The 16,286-nt window shown below is 35.6% G+C and overlaps 1 long non-coding RNA gene across 4 annotated transcripts in view; it reads right to left on the bottom strand.

The window, feature by feature from the left end:
• LOC106506806 (uncharacterized) overlaps positions 1-16,286 on the bottom strand; it is a 424,630-nt gene that overhangs the window by 324,884 nt on the left and 83,460 nt on the right. For 2 of the 4 annotated variants that reach the window (XR_014834198.1, XR_014834196.1), the window contains exon 1: positions 1,457-1,742. The exons of the other annotated variants lie outside the window; for them this stretch is intronic. This is a non-coding gene — a long non-coding RNA (uncharacterized LOC106506806). Of the gene's footprint in view, positions 1-1,456; positions 1,743-16,286 lie in introns of those variants that run through there. 4 annotated transcript variants of the gene reach the window in all.

The raw sequence follows: 16,286 nt of genomic DNA, 5'->3' as shown, positions 1-16,286 counted from the left end.
TTACACACCAGAGGGAAAAGAAGAGACAGCCAGGAGACCATCTGTAGGGGGATTTTGTAAGACCAAGATATCTGCAGGCGTGAACCACAGAGAAATTGCCATCCCCATAACCCATGAGCAAGATCTCTTTGCTAAAGCAGGTAGCAATAGGCTTCAGCTGGCTTTTTGTGAGACTATAGTTTTTAAAGAAAGATACTGACATTGCCTGAGGCAAAGGAGCAGGACCTTGGCAAGTGTGCCTGCACTTCAAGGAACTCTCTCATGTGGTCTATGTAAGCCACCTTGTTCACAGAGAAAAAGCATGCCAACCCACACAACCCAAATCATGTGTAAGTTAAGGACACTTGTGGGCTATTTATTCATAGGGAACTGAAAAAGGAATTTAATAGCATGTCTTCTAATAAATAAATCATCCAAACAAAACTCTAAAAATAGCCGAATGTTAGAAACTTCACCTAGTAATATAAAATTCATTTCATTTCACCAGCATGGAATTCTTCAAGATAAATTATCAAATTCTACTTTATAGAAATGGTATAGTAGAGACATACAAATCACACATTTTTTTTTTCTAACCAGAAGAGACAAAATGGATTTTGCTACTGGTCACACATGGTAGGAAGCAAAGGACCCGATTTGCTAGAAAGTTTTTATCATAGGATTTGAGGGATGAAGAAGAACAATGACCCTTCAATATAACCACATTCTTTGGGGAGAGGGGTGGGTAACTATTAAAAGGAATACAAAGGAAATTGTTCCTAAAGTATTTAATCATTTCCAAATGACTCATTTTCCAATTTAAAAGACAACTTCCATTTCCCAAGTTTTACAGAATCCTAAAAGTCAGGAAAATTACAATTAGGTGACTTGTAGACTCGTGTTTTTTTTTACCACTGAAGAGCTGAATCAGAGTGATAAGAAGAAGAATGATACATGACAATCTAAGTAATCAATGAGACCCATTTTTCATTATAAGGGCAAGTCAGGTAAAATGTGGCTAAAAGTTTGATGATTAAATGGTAACTGTAATCCATTTAAAATGCATTGATGACTGCAATTTTTATGCAATAAAGATTCTCCCAATAAATATTTACTACTGAAGAAATATTGTAAAATATACAACATACATCCCGAGTTTATAAACCATATAAAATAAACTTATTTTTTCAAGTTTATAAAATATTATAAAATAATAATACAATGAACTCGTGTGTATCAACCGCTAAGTTTAAAACAATAGAGCACGGATTCCCAGTTTTCAATCCCTCATGTAAGGAGGTTGGAAGTTTTTGCTCCATTCTAACAATAAGTAAAATGCCAATAGAACCAAAACAAAACCAAACCAAACAAAAAACCCAACGACTTTTCTAAGATACATAAGAAGTGAAATCACAGGGCAAACCACTGGCTATGAAATTAAAGAGACATACAAATAGATATAGAGACTCAAACTTACCAAAGAAGAAATTCACAAGCTGAAATCTCCTGGAAATCAGTACTGGGGCAGGAAAGCTGGAACTGTAACAAATGAATTGCTGGAATTTCACAAAGGATAACTCTGAGAGTTAAAAACTCCAGGGGGACCCCCATAAGGAGGGACCCCGCCATACTTTTGTGAGTTTTACATCTAGTAACTCGACCACATTTCAAAGTATCTGAAGAAAAACTGAGGAAAAACTCTCTCACACTTTTACCAGGGTAAGGGAAAAGCAACCATCTTGCAAGATGCCAGAGCACTCTGTGCTTAACAAGGTCTGCCCTCAGGAGAAACCATTTAACCAAATCCTAACCAGCTGGGGCTTTGTTTGAGCCTACCTGACCTGGTGGAAGGAATATACTTAACACCAGCCAGCTGTAGACTTTCATGAGGGAGAATGGAAGTGGGTAACACCCAGCTAAGTAACCCCAGCTACTTAGTCATCCTATTCTACCTAAGGAGGGGGAAAAAAAATCTGAGAAGCATTGTTTAGTTCACAATACAGAAAATTAAAGTTGAAGGGAAGAATAAAGTTGGAGGACTGACATGGTCAGAATTCAAGAGCTGCAGTAATCAAAAGGATATGATATTGGGTGAAAAAATTAAGTAGATCAATAGAACAGAAAGAGAGCCCAGAAAGACTCTCATATAACTGGAGTCAACTGATCTTTAACCAAGGAGCAAAGATAATACAATGGATCAAAGACAGTCTCTTCAACAAATGATGCTAGAACAACTGGACATCCACATATACAAAAAAGATGACTTTAGACACAGACCTAACACCATACACAAAAAGTAGAGTGGATCACAGACCTAAAGGTAAGATGCAAAGCTATAAAACTCCCAGAAGACACCGTAATAGAAAACATAGATACCCTTGGGAATGGTGATGATTTTTTAGTTACAATACCAAAAGCATGTTCCAAGAAAGAAATAATGAATAATTAGTTTTCATTAAAATTAAAAACTACTACTATGCAAAAGTAAATGTCAAGAGAATGAGAAGACAAGCCACAGACTAGGATTAAATATTTGCAAAATACAGAGCTGATGAACAATTGTTATCCAAAACTTACAAAGAACTCTTAAAATTTAGGAATAAGAAAAAAAGCCAATTAAAAAATGGGCAAATGACCTCATCAGACACTTTACCACATAAGACAAAGAGATGACAAATAAGCTTATAAAAAAGTTGGTTTACATCAGAGTTCCCTCATGGCTCAGTGAGTTAAAGATCAGGTATCATCACTGCTGTGACTCTGGTTATAGCTATGGTGTGGGTTCAGTCCCTGGCCTGGGAAATTCTGCATGCTGAGGACGGTTCACATCATATATCATCAGGGAAATACACCTATTAGAATGCCCCAAATCTGGACCACTGACAACACAGATGCTGAAGGCTGTGGAACAACGGAAACTCTCATTCACTGCTGATTGAAATGCAAATCTTAACAACCACTTTGTGAGAGGTTTGGCAGTTTCTTACAAAAGGAAACATTCTTTCCGTATGAACTAGCAGAGCTAGCAGTCAGGCTTCTTGGTATCTGCCTAAAGAAGTTGAAAACATGTCCACACAAAAGACGTGGACATGGATGCTGTAGAAGTTTATTTTTAATTGGCAAAACTTGGAAGTAACCAAGATTTCCTTCAGTAGGTGATGGATAAACTGCAATACATCCAGATCATGAACTATTATTTATTGCTAAAAGAAATGAGCTAGCAAGCTTTAAAAAGACATGGAGGACCCCTAAAAACACATTACTAATTTTAAGAATCCAATCTGAAAAAGCTATCTTCTATATGATTTCTACAGTGCAAAATTCTGGAAATGCCAAAACTATGGAGGTAGTAAAAGGGTCAGTGGATACCAGGGTTTGGGGGGGGAAAGGGATGAGTAGGTAGAGCAAAGAGGATTTTTATGACAGTGAACCTACTTGGTATGATATTGCAAAGGTAGATGCATATCATTATACATTTATCCATACCTAAAGAATGTACAACACCAAGAGTGAACCTAAAGTATGGATTTGAGTGTAATGATGTGTCACTGTAGGCCCATCAAATGTACTACTCTGTTGAGGGATGTTGATAATAGGTGACTAGGCATATGTGGGGGCAAAGGAGTGTATGAGGAATCTCTGTACCTTCCTTTCAATTTTACTCTGAATCTAAAACTGCTCTAATACAAGAACAATTAAAGTCTTAGAAAAAATAGTGTTTGACCGGAACCTTAGAACCCTGTTCTGTGTCCTTCTCAGATCATATTCTCTTACTCTCTCATCACGGAAATAAACAAATAGCTTGAATTTTTGTGTTAATATTTTCCCTTACTCTTTTTAGTTTTGCCACTAAGTACCTAAATAATATATTGTTTTTATTTGCCAAGTTTTGGATTTTGCATAAGTAGAATCACTGTGTAAGAATACTTCAGCAACAGTTTCATTTAAAATTTTGTTTCTGAAATTCATTTTGTTGTTTTGTTTTTTTTAAATTTTATTTTGTTGTATTTTATTTTTATTACTCAAATGAATTTATCACATCTGTAGTTGTATAATGATCATAAAAATCCAATTTCACAGGATTTCCATCCCACAATCCAAGCACATCCCCCCACCCCCCAAACTGTCTGCTCCAGGGACCATAAGTTTTTCAATGTCTGTGAGTTAGCATCTGTTCTGCAAAGAAGTTCAGTCTGTCCTTTTTTCAGATTCCACATGTCAGTGAAAGCATTTGATGTTGGTGTCTCATTGTCTGACTGACTTCACTTAGCATGATAATTTCTAGGTCCATCCACGTTGCTATAAATGCTGATATTTTGTTCATTTTAATGGCTGAGTAATATTCCATTGTGTATATGGACCACATCTTCTTGACCCACTCCTCTGTCGATGGACATTCAGGTTGTTTCCATGTCTTGGCTATTGCAAAGAGTGCTGCAGTGAACACTGGGGTACATGTGTCGTTACGAGTCATGGTTTTCTCTGGATAGATGCCCAGGAGGGGGATTGCTGGATCAAATGATAGTTCTATTTTTAGTTTCTGAGGACTCTCCATACTGTTTTCCACAGTGGTTGCACCAATTTACAATCTCACCAACAGTGTACTAGTGTTCCTTTTTCTCCACACCCTCTCCAGCACTTATTGTTTGTAGACTTTTTGATGATGGCCATTCTGGCTGGTGTAAGGTTTTGATTTTGATTTTGATTATATAGTGGTTTTGATTTGCATTTCTCTAATAATGAGTGATGTTGAACATCTTTTCATGTGTTTTTTTGGCCATCTGTATGTCTTCTTTGGAGAACTGTCTGTTTAGATCTTCTGCCCATTTTTGGATGGGGTTGTTTGTTTTTTTGGTATGGAGCTGCAGAAGGTGTTTATAAATTTTGGAGATTAATCCCTTGTCAGTTGATTCACTTGCAAAGATTTTCTCCCATTCTGTGCGTTGTCTTTTTGTTTTGTTGAGGTTTTCTTTGCTGTGCAGAAACTTTTAAGTTTGATTAGGTCCCATGTTTTGGATGGTAAGTAGTTCATGCACTTTCATGCTTGCATTCATTCTATTGTATAAATGTACTAAAGTGTATTTATCCATTCTACTCTTGAACATTTGAGTTATTCCAATTTTGGGGTATATTAAAAAATGCCGCCACAACCATACTTGTACATATATTCTGGTATGCATTAGCACAGTCTTCTCTAGGACGAAAATGCTTTATTTTAGGATCTGTGTATGATCAACTTGATTATGTAATAACCAACAATATTCTAGATTAGTCATAAGAATTCATATTTCAGTTAACCACAGGTAAAAATTTCATTGCTTTGCATTTTCATTATCACTTGATACTGAGAGACATTTGAATAATTTTCCAACCTCATGGAGGTAAAATGGTCTCTGTGGTTTGCATTTGTACTTCCCTGATTGCTAATGTTATCATGTATTTGTAGAATATTTATTTAATGTTTTATCAACATAAATGATCCTCTGCTAATTTTCCTGTTATATTACTTGACAGTTGTTATTGATATGTAGAAGCTCTTTACATACTGTGGATACTATTCATTTATCAGATTGTATTTTCCAGTAGTTTGTTTTCTTTTCATCTCTTTATGATTATTTTATTGAAAAGCATTCTTCATTTTATTGTGTTCTTTTCTTACCACTGATATTGCTTATGGTTTTTTAAACCAATTTTGCTTTTTTGTTTTATTTTAGAAAATTTTGTGATGTCCATAAATTAAATAATATGAAAGCATTGTTTTCTAATGTTGGCCATGTTACGTTTTAATGTCAAGGTTATATTACCTCTTATACTGAGTTGGGGGTTGATCTCTGTATTTCTTTTTTCTGGAAGAGTTATTAAATGACTAAAATTATTTTTGAACATTTGTCTCAATATGTATGGGCTTGCCTCTCGAAAATTGTTGGTGGAAGTACAAAATACAATAACCCTATTGAAAAGCATTTTGAAGTATCTAACAATCTACACTACATATGTATATACATTTTGATTCAGCAATCCCCTTACTAGGACTTTATCCTTAAAATACACTTCTATAAATCACAATGACAGATGCACAAGATTATGTGTATAGTAAAATATTGGTAACAATACAAATTCCCATCTACAGGAGACTAATTGGATAAATTATGTTATATTTGCACATCTGTGTTGCTATGTGAATAAAATTCACTGTTTATGACTCTTGTGTGATTCTCCACTGTATTTATCTATCCTCACTTTCAATAATGAATGCAAAGACTGTATCAAACTCCCCATCATCACTAATAAAGCTGTAATCAGGCATAGTGTTAAAATATTTACAAATGTTACATCATAGGCTTTGTCCAATCAAAACAGTCACCAATCTTAGCACTGGATCGGATTCCTAGAAACACCTGGCTAGGTTCACCAAACAATTTAAGGACATTTCAGTATTCTAACAAGTGTGCCATACTAGTTTGTGATAGCTAAATTATGGCTTTAACTATGAGGAACATCTTTGCACATATATTCCCTACGTGAGGAGGTTTTTTGAGATATAAAACCTGGAATGGGATAGCCATGTCGTTTTTTATGGTATGCTCCATGGAATGTTTGCACCAGCTGACACTCCCATCAATGGTGGATTTTATGTCCATATCCTTTTCAGTACTTCTGAATCGAGACAAAGGTCAAGTGGTATGACCTGGTTCTAACTTACATGTCTTTGACTTCTAATAATCATGAGCATCTTTTGAGTTTCATTTCCTGTAAATTGTGATTTTTCACATTTTCCTGTTAAAATTTTTGTCTTCTTTGTTGATTATCAGGGATTTCTTATAAACTGGGTATTTGTACTTTGATGTTTTGATATTGCCAATATCTTCTTTATCATCTTTCCTTTTACTATGTCCTTCAGGGAAGAGAAATGTTTAATTTTTATATATTCAAATAATAATTCTTTTAAACCTTATTATTTACAAAGTAGTTGCTTAGATTTTCTTCTAGGTTTTGAGGCATGTGGTATGAATTTGTTTTATTCTACTTTGTAAAAATATCTGATTTGGAAGAAAATGATAACCCACAAAATATCTCAAAAATTCTCAGCTTAGTTAATGGTCATAATCTGTTTCTAATAATTTATTATGAAAAATGTCAAATATATAGAAAAATGAATAAATATTACAATGAATATTCATAATAGAGCCCATATTTAATAATTATAGACATTTTTGTCATATTTGCTTTAACTCCATCTGCATTTTCACTACTGAGTAAAACTGGAGATTTCCTAGACTCCCTCTTTCTCTTTAGATTATATACTATTCAGTAATAGAGTAAGAGCATTCTATTTAGATAACACTATAAAGAATCTTTTGTTTCTCTTTGCGGTCATATTACTAGTTTGAAATACAGTTAGGTTCATTTGTCTCAGCTTGTTCTCAATTTTTACATTTGTGTATGTTTTAAAAGTCAAAATAATGAAAAATAATAAATTAATGAGTTCTTTGATTCATTGCTACCCTGTCTACCTTGCAATTCCCTTCCACATAAGGGAACATTTTCATTTCTTTCTGATTTACTGTTCAATTGTTTATCACAAAAAAAGCAAATGTATATAGATATATACACATGCATGTTCTATTTTTAACCCCCAGTGTTGTAAAATATTCACTGCTCTGCACTTTTGATTTTTCCTTCTAAAAAGAGTGACAGGTATCACTCTGTATCAGCACGTAGAAATCATTTTCATTCTCCTTAATGGTCACATGATAATACATTGTGTCCATATTTTATCTAACCAAACATCTACTAATGGAAATTTGTATTATTTCATATTTTGTTTTATATTTGTAGAATTATATAGTCAGAGTAGATTTCTTAGGGGAGAAATTTTTGGTCTAATGACAAAGTTCTTTATGATATTGCGAACTCCACATAGTTGTAACTATTTGGGTTTTTTTTGTTTTGTTTTGTTATGTTTTGTCTTTTTGCCTCTTCTAGGGCTGCTCTCACAGCATATGGAGGTTCCCAGGCTAGGGGTTGAATCGGAGCTGTAGCCACAGCAACGCAGGATATGAGCTGCGTCTGTGACCTACACCACAGCTCAAGGTAACGCCGGATCCTTAACCCACTGAGCAAGGCCAGGGATCAAACCCTCAAACTCATGGTTCCTAGTCGGATTTGTTAACCACTGCGCCACGACGGGAACTCCAAGTTGTAACTATTTGTACTCTAACCAGCAGCATATGACAGTTCCTGGTTCTCTGCAGCCTCACTGTTAAACTTTTGGAGTTTTGCCAATCTGATAGATAAGAAACTATATCTCATCGTAGTTTTAATTGGTGTTTCTCTTATTACAAATGAGGATGATTATATTTTCATCTATTTAACGGTTCATATCTTTTGGGAACCACCTTTTCTATTCTGAGCCGATTTGGTAGGGCAGACATTCATTAAGTTAAGTGAATCTGCATATTCTCTTCCCTTTGCTGCAGTGATTGGTTCAGAGAAGGTCACCTGGCATGTATGGACCCAATAAAGTCAGGTCTAGAACATCACTGTGCTTTCTCTTGCATTCAGTAGGGTTGACTCATATTTCATTCATATTTTTTGTCACATGGGAATAAAATCATTACCTCCACTCTTGCATCATCAAAAAATATTCAATAAGCAAGTTATTCTTAAATACTACATTCCCCAGTAAATTTGAACAGCATGGAAACCAAGCAATAAATATATAATCTAAAGACTGACCAGAGGAATTCCTGCTGTGGCACAATGGATTAAGGATCCAGCATTGCCACAGAAGCAGCGTAGGTTGCAAATGTTTCTTGGATTTGATCACTGGCCTGGGAACTTTCATATGCCCTACCCCCTACACCTACCAAAAAAGGAAAGACTGACCACAGCAAAGAGATAAATTAAAATTGCGTCTGTGTGTTTTTACTCATATTTTTATTGTAAATGATAATCTCTGTTAGAGTGATTTAAAATATTTGCCTTTCCCATAGGTACTTGATTATGGAAATAATTACTTCTGCTAAATCTCTCCTATGAAATCTAAAATAAAATATCCAGACATGTTTTATTTACCATTCAGTAATAATCATTTCAAAGAATATTGAATATTTACTTAAAATGTATTTTTAAAATCAAAATATTTATTACAAAATGCTTAATATCTTTGTTGTGGATATTGACTTTTGTATTTTATGCCTTTATTTATCTGTCATGTGAAAATAAAACAATGGATGCAAAGTTTGGGCATTTTGATTAAAACTGAGTTAGACATTATGGAAAAAACTTGCATTCAGTGAAATTAAACTTATTGGAAAAGAGAGGTAGTGAGACCCTCAAAATCCAGGCAACTCTGTTTCCAGATCACTGACAGGCAATCTAAAAACCCTGAAAAGACTCTAATGCACCCTAAAGGATATATTAATTTCCAATAACTAAAGAAATGACACATCAGTAAGGACTAATTTTGCTGGCAGTCCCACTTAGCTTACTTTATATTTTGTTAATGTTATCTATGGTGTAAAATATTAATGTACCAAAAAATCACATATCAACTAATGGAATTTTTTTTAGTAGTTATCATTTTCCTATTTACTGATTCACCCATGAGCTACTTTGTGTTAAGAGAGAATAGTTACTTACTCTGTCTGCAGCAAAATAATCACTCAACAGTTTAAGCTTCTATTATTCTCATCATCATTAGGAACATGCACCACCTAAAAAGTCTATTGGTTACCGAAATTTAAATTGTGCATATTTAAGAGATTTTCAGAACACAATGCCAATGATCAATTAAATTAATACAATAAAAATAACACACATGAAATATGCTTATAATAATAATTATTATTAAGTATCGGGAATTTGGGAAGTGTCTGAATTTCTAAGGAAATATGAATCTGAATACAGATCATTTAATTCAATTTCACCAAACTTTTAAAAGTTTCCCAAATGTTCTGTGTAGTTATATTCCTAAACATAGAATATCTATCTTTATGCCAACATTTCTGAAGCAAACTTTTTAAGAAAAACACTTAAGTATATTTAGTAATTCAGCTTTCTTAGACATGCTTCAATAGTGCTGAGTTCTGTTAAATTAAATTACAAACTGTCTTGCACCTAGAAAAATGTACATGTCTAAAATTTCTTCACTCCTTTTTTTTAAAAGAATTGTAAACATTTCTTTTCTGAACATAAATGAAAAAATAGTACTTTTCCTTGGGGAGCTTATGGTCTAGATAAGATTTCTATACTATGTGAAGAATGCTCTGTAGCAATACCACAAGGTGTCATGAGAATAGAAGTGGTGAGAATGTATGTAGGCCTGTCTGAGTGGTACAGAGCAGAATCCTTGTTAGAAAAGATGGTGAGACAGGGAAAAGATGGAGAATGATAGGAGCAGAGAAACTCCCAGGCATAGGAGATGAGGGAGAATTTGGTATGATGCAACTGGACAATGGTCCTACAAGGTTGCAACATCAGCTTAAAGGGAGAGAGGACCAAAAAGAGATGAAACAGAAGACAAAGAGTCAGATCCCCAAAGACTTTGTATGCTAAGCAATTTTGAAGTTAGTATAATAGGTTTTTAGACGTGGGATGGTATATGGACTAGATCCCTGAAGCAGGTACATGAAAAACAGATTATGGGTGAGAAACACTTGAGAACTTGTAGTATTTCTTTTATATTGCTATTATGTAGTTGTATGTGATTTATAATCTTTGTAAGCTGATAGCAATCTTATATTCTTTTTATTAGATATATTAGTTACAAATGTATCCATCTCTTTCTAGACTAATCTCCTGAAAGAGACGGCTTGGCTCATCTTTCTGAGTAATAATGACCACCGTTCAAATAATTGCATTCTATTTTCTAGACAAAGTGTCAAAGGACTTTAAAAATGTGATCTCAATGATTCCTTGCAATAACATTAAGAGATTAACCAGGTATGTTTTGTCCTCTGTGTGTGTGTGTGTGTGTCGGTGAGGAATCTGAGTTTCAGAAAAATTGACAACCAATAGAAGCGTCTGTATCAGAGCAATAAACTGGCAAGAAACAGATGGCACACTCAAAGAGGGTAACTGAGGAGGGTTGAATGGAGAGCCGATTTACGAAGGTGGGCGGGGTTAAAGGAAACAAAGAGAAGCCGCTGAAGCACAGTGAGGTTAGCAGTGTGGGAAGCAGCCAGCACAGCAGGCCTGGGACTGCAAAGGGCCAGTGTGTTTATAGGAAGCTGCAGTGAGTACTGTTGCAGTAGGGGAGGACCACCTGGCAGGAGTTGAGGCTTTCAGTGCAGAAATGCCAGCAACCAACAAGAATAACCACTGTTCTCCTTTCTTCCATTAGCCTCTGGCTCATGGCACCCATTTTCCCAAATTAACCAGAAGCCAGAGAGCAAGCAAATCCACTGACCTCCAAGGCCGAGGAGTCCCTTAGAAGAGTTCTCAGTCGTTCTGCTTGCAGAGCTTGGTGCAGAGAATTTGGAGGATGGGTCTGTAGGAGCAATGGGAAAATGGGCAGCACAACCTAGGAGCAAGTAGACCTAAGACTCCCGCCCCAAAGCCCATGCACTTCTATCCGTGATGAAACCTCACCACTAAACCCAACACAGGATCTGTAGGCATGGCTTTTTCTTACTCCCTTCTGCCTTTCTGTTCTTTATTCAAATGCTACCTGGTCAGTGAAATCTTTTCCTGACCACTGTCACAAACATTGTAACCTCACCTGTGTTCCAGAACTCCTTATCCCTTTTCCACAGTCATATTTTTCCACACATTTTCTTTTTCTCTTGTGAGTATATTTTACCAGTTGATGTTTTTAATGTGCATCATCAATTCTTTCCACAACTAAAACGTATGAAAGCAGAGAACTCTCTCTGCTTTGTTCATTCTCTCTGCTTTCTTTGTTCATTGCTGTCTAACTCTAGGAACTAGAATAGTGTTTGGCACATAGTAAACAATGAATGAATGGATGGATGAAAGAATGAGTACAACTAAATACTCCTCAAAAATGTGTATTTTTGATGGATGGTATTTTAAATCTGGTGTGCACTGAATTCCTAAAAACAGAATTTGTAGTCTTTTTCTTACTTGCATTTTCCACCAGGTCTAATGGATTGTTCACTCATATGTAGATAGCTGATGCCTCAGAGAATGAGAGAGCAGAGTACACTCTTCTACTTCATTGTTTTTATTATTATGGATTAAAATGTTGCTCACCATTGCTGATCATTAGCCTTATATCAAATCAAATAAAACCATCAAAAAGTCCCCTATATATATACTTCTACAAAGAATCATAGAATTATGATTTAATGTTTCAAGCCGTGTCTCTAAGTTGTTACTTACACAACAGTATGTTGTTCTACTGCTTTTTTCCTATCTTGCAATTTCTCATATTTTACGTAATAAAAGGTGAACAACTTTCTAGTTGAGTCAATACAGATTGATTTCTCATAGATTGATTGAGATACAAACTACGTACCAAAAATCCATTCTTTTAAGATATAACCATAAATTAGTCTCACCTGCTTTTGAACTTTCTGTAATGAGAATCAAATCATATGTAGTCTTTAGTGATTCGCCTCTTTTAGTCAACATTATATTTATGAAACTCATCCATGTCATTTTGTATAGGCAGAGACAAAAACTGGTAGTTATATTTCTGTTCAATAGTCCATTGTAAGAATATACCACAATTCATTTATCCACCCTATTATTGATGAACACTTCGGTGATTTCCAGATTTGGGTTATATGAAGAAGACTTCTGTAATTATATTTGAGAATGCCTTTAATGAACATAGACATTCATTTCAACAATGTTCTTAAGAAGTGTTACCATGTACATCCCCCTGGGTTGTTTCACATCTTCACCATGTCATTTCAAAACGATCCATATAGGTTGATGTGCAGTGATAGCTGATTTTGGTTTTAATGTGCATTTCCCCAATAGGTAACAAAATTAAGCCTGTTTGACATTTAGATATCTTTTCTTTAAAAGTGCCTGCTTATGCCTTTTGAACACTAAAGAAAATGAATTGATCGTCTTTTTATTATTAATGTGTAGGAATCCCTTATCCTTAATATAAATCCTTTGTGCATATAAGGAGACAGACAGGAACATACACATATACATGTGCTTATTTATACACATATATTTCTATACTAATACACACATATGTATTCTCACCATGCAAGGCTTTGATGAACAAATTCCATTTATAGCAGCAGCTCTGTCATAGACAGAGGCAGAATTCCTTCTCCATTTTTCTGACTTGGCTTTTTGCACAATTTCTTCTTTGTTGCCTTCCCTATCTATTGTTATCCTATATTTAATGTATGTAACAGCCTCCATTTCATGTGGTAGATCTAAACACGGCTGTTACAACCTCTCCCATTCCAACAATCTTCTTAGAAAGTGACTTCACCTCTCTGCCCACTGAGAGGGATAAACTTTGTTGCCTCCCTCTTGAACCCGAAAGGCTCATGATCATGGTAGAAGTGATGTGGTGTAACGTGGAAGGCTAAGCCATGAAAGGCAGCGTAGCTTTTATCTGTTTCTCCTGAGATGTTTGCTCTTGAACATCAGCCGCCATTGTGCGAGGAGCCCCAGGTGAGCCCAGGTGGAGAGACCCCATGGAGAGTCCACGTGATGGTGTTCCAGCCGACAGTCCAACTGAGGTCTCAGCTGTCCGCCAGCATGACCACCAGCCAGGAGAGTGAGGCTGCCTTGAGACGGCTTTAACCTCTATCTGCTGAATTCTTAGCCTTCAAATCTTCTCTGGAATCCTAGGCATTGTGGAGCAGAGAAAATTTACTCCTTCTATGACTAGTCACATTCCAAATCTACATAATCTGTAAGCATCACAGAATGGCTGTTTTATGAAACTAAGTTCTGGTGTGATTTTTACCCAGAAATAGTAACAGAAGAAGAACTTTCTCTAATGACTTGCATTTAGTAGTATTGTGGGAGAAACTATCTGTATATCATAGTTATCAAATTTGACTAATTTCATATATATTAATTTTCGCCCCTGTATGTCCATCTATTCATCTCTCCCATTCAGCTAAGTGGCAAGTTTGTCAGAGGAGATGTTTAGCAATAGTGACAGTTATGGCCAGTGAAGTGTCATCTCACCTTAGAGGTCATTTTTCTCAGGAGAAGACTGGGAGAAGACTTATATGACAGACAGTTCAACTTTCGTGGACAGTCCAGTACAAAGCACACACTTTAACTTAAAAAATAAGAGTTCATTAGATCATTTAAAAATGTAATTCTGGAGTTCCCGTTATGGCACAGTGGTTAACGAATCCGACTAGCGGCCATGAGGATGTGGGTTCAATCCCTGGCCTTGCTCAGTGGGTTAAGGATCCGGCGTTGCCGTGAGCTGTAGTGTAGGTTGCAGACACGGCTCAGATCCCATGTTCCTGTGGCTCTGGTGGAGGCTGGTGGCTACAGTTCTGATTCGACCCCTAGCATGGGAACCTCCATATGCCGCAGGAAGTGGCCCTAGAAAAGGCAAAAGGACAAAAAAAAAAAAAAAAAGTAATTCTGTACTATAGGTTATATGTAGGTTAACTCTTCTCACTAGCTGACCCCAGCATGGACGTTGACAGTAGACTACCTGTTATTAACAAACAGAAGCCAAAATGTACACTGGTGCCAATACCACAGAAGTCTATTTCAGGCTTCTATAACTATTCTGGTGGTAATTATACCAAAGGAGTGATACTCTTCCATGTGGTCATTCAGGCACCCGGATTGCAAGAGGTTCTATAATTTTTAACACAGGCATCACACAGTGCAAGCAGAGATGATTATGGGGAGAAACCCCAAGGGAGGATTTTACAGGTCAAATGGGTCTGAAAGTGGCACACATTGCTTCTGGTCACACTCTGTTGGTCAGAACTCAATAATATGAGCACATTTCACTGCAAGAGAAACTAGAATGTAATTGCATAACCAGGAAGAAGCAGCAGACTTGGATTTCAGTGAGCAACAGTTTGTCATAAACACAAATTAATTTCAGTGTATTAATTGATTGTCACTCTTTAGAAAATTAAAATACAATTTAAGTGCCATATAGCAGTTCTTCTGGTGTTTTCTTTCACGTATTGGCTCGCTAATAGCCTTAGTTAAAGTCTGAACTGATTTCTACTCCTAACCACACCCTTTTCAGGATGTAAAACTGAGAACGTTTCTTTAATCAGATTCTCTCATAGCATATAAAGATAATTTTAAATGTGCTTGCAGTAAAGAAAGGCATAGGTTCTCTGGACTTGAGTGGCCATTCCCCGGTTGACTAGTTAGCTAAGGGATTACACTGACAGGACATTTAATCTCTATCTTTCTCCACTGCATAGTCTTTATGGATTGGAAAAAATCTCTTCATATTTCTTTTTTGTCCTTTTGCTATATTCAGACTCTTTACCAGGAAACTCTTTTGGGCACAGTCAGCACAGAGCATATCTGGGTTGGATTAAAAAAAAAAAAAACACAAAAAGAACCCCCAAGAAAACAGAAAGATTAACAGGAATTTCCAAATACCAGTGATACAGAGCAAAGTAAAAAACTCTAGTGACTTAAAAAAAAAAGGTATATTGTTTCAGTTTTTTGTATTAACGGTAAACTGCTTCTAAACTATGTGCACTTAAAATATAGTCTAAATGGGGCAAATAAAAATTTATAGATATTATGATATCCTCCCAAAGTTTTGATATATTGTTATCCTATGACAATCAGACTTTGAAAACTAGTAGCATACGAAAAGCAAATTACCAAACAGACCTGTCCCCAGGCAACCTTGGGTCTCTGCCTCATTTTTAGCATCATTCACCTAGCATTCTGTTGAGTTTAATTACTGGATAATTTGAAGTCAAAACTTAAGACTTTCATCCAGAATATCACAGGCATGAAAAGCACCATAATTTTCATGTTTATTTCTCTTTAATAACATTGTTTTCATCCTGTCATGCTGATGTTTAATAAGAGTAGCACTAAATTATATTGCTTAGTAAAATATTGCTTTTCTTTCTCCCCCAAATTTTACATATATATAGTATTATTTTAATAACTCTGAAATCAAATCGAGTTTTTTAAAATAAAAAGCCATAGTTTTCAAATACCCTGCATACAGTATTTATTTTGAATGGGCTTTTCTCTTAAATTGATGTCAAAGATGTCCATTAAAATCGGAAATATGAGAAAATTCTCTTTTTGATTTGGGACTATTTAAAGGGCTTTTACTTTGAGCAAAAATAACCACATCGAATAAAAATCACATTTTGAATGTCTGAATAAAGCTG

The sequence above is a fragment of the Sus scrofa genome, chromosome 18 (genome assembly GCF_054392235.1).
Source record: "Sus scrofa isolate SSC_HxYL_T2T_F1_AM1 chromosome 18, Sscrofa_HxYL_maternal_Yorkshire_Landrace_v2.0, whole genome shotgun sequence".
NCBI classification, from domain to species: domain Eukaryota; kingdom Metazoa; phylum Chordata; class Mammalia; order Artiodactyla; family Suidae; genus Sus; species Sus scrofa.
This window is presented reverse-complemented; position numbering and strand designations above follow the sequence as displayed.